The sequence below is a fragment of the Saccharomyces eubayanus genome, chromosome III, assembly GCF_001298625.1.
Source record: "Saccharomyces eubayanus strain FM1318 chromosome III, whole genome shotgun sequence".
Taxonomy (NCBI): Eukaryota; Fungi; Ascomycota; class Saccharomycetes; order Saccharomycetales; family Saccharomycetaceae; genus Saccharomyces; species Saccharomyces eubayanus.
Genome location: NC_030978.1, coordinates 1 through 1,645, shown reverse-complemented (window position 1 = coordinate 1,645; position 1,645 = coordinate 1).

Sequence of the window (1,645 nt, the reverse complement as noted above, 5' to 3'; positions counted from 1 at the left end):
GATGGTAGTAGGTATCTGGATATATAGTATGGTGTGTGATATTAGGGAATATCAGGGGGAAAGTGATGGTATATGATTGTATAGAGATAGTGAGGGTATATGGTATTATATAGATAAAGATGGATGGTSGTTATAGYMTCATAATAAGAAGCAGTAATGAGGATATAGTCTATATTATGTGAGTTTGTATGGAAATGTTCCGAAATGTGTTGATATGTGAGGGTACATTGTAGTGATGGAGGAGAGGTGGTGAAGATAATTGATATTTGATGCTATAAGTGCAATTGTGAAAATATTGAGATGTTTAAAGCGGATATAGGATGTAAAACATCGTATTTAGTGGGGGGCAGAGTTTGGTGGCCGGGCGATGGATCAAATGTGAAAATGTCCTGGGTGTTTAGTGGTGAGGTTCGTGCCGTATATGGTGATAATGTGGTGGTATAGTGAGTGATGGGGTTAAGTGGTCCTGGGAAAGAGCGTTAATAGAAATATATATGCTGTGGAGTGAAATATGAGTGGGATAGGGTAAGGCGGTTGGAGAATTAATGGTTTATAGTTGGGTATGGATATTGGGTAAAAGGATAGAAATTGTGAGAAAATATAAAAATATAGAATATGGAAGAGGGGAGTTAGAGAAATATTGTGGTTTTGTATGTTGTGAGTATTATATTTAGCGTCCGTGTGAGTATGTGCGTGTATTATAATATAAAAGTGAGGGTATTTAGTATAATATATGGAATATTTGGTAGTATGATATTATGGGGGAGTAATGGAGAGATGATATGCTGAGAGGATATGGGTATTGAATTATGAGATGAGAGGTAGGTAGTATTATGGTATATGATATTATGATATATGGATGGGATATAGGAAGAGAGTGATAGTATTAGGGTATGATAAGTGGTGATAGCGTAATGATATTATGGAGAGGTAGGTAGTATATGATATAGTGAGGGTATATGGTATGATATTATGGAGGGGTGTGATGTTTACGATTAGTTGTTTACGATTCGATATGTGTGTTTCCATGTGGATGTTTGTTTACGTTTGGATGGCTGGTGATATGATGTTGTGGTGGTTGTGGTATATATAATTATATGTAGCATCCGTATGAGTATGTGATGGTATATGGTATTATGATATATATATAGAGGGATGATATTTAGCATCCGTATGAGTATGTGATGGTATTATGATATATGGTATGTGATATTGATATAGATAGTATAATAATATATTATGGAAAAAGATGGTGTTAGGTATTAGACTATATGAAGAGAGAGATGGTATTATGATATTGAGATAGAGCGATGATATAGAGTATCATGATATATATAGAGATATGGTATTATGATATATATAGAGTGATGGTACTATAATATATGGTATATGGAATTATATTTAGCGTCCGTATGAGTATGTGATGGTATTATATATATGGTATATGGTATTATGATATTATGATATATATAGAGTAATGGATGATGATATAAGATATGGTATCATGATATTGATATAGTAATGGTATTTATGATATTATGGTATGTGATATTGATATTGATTTGAGATAGTATTATAATACATGGTATATGTAATTATATTTAGCATCCGTATGAGTATGTGATGGTATTATGATATATGGTAT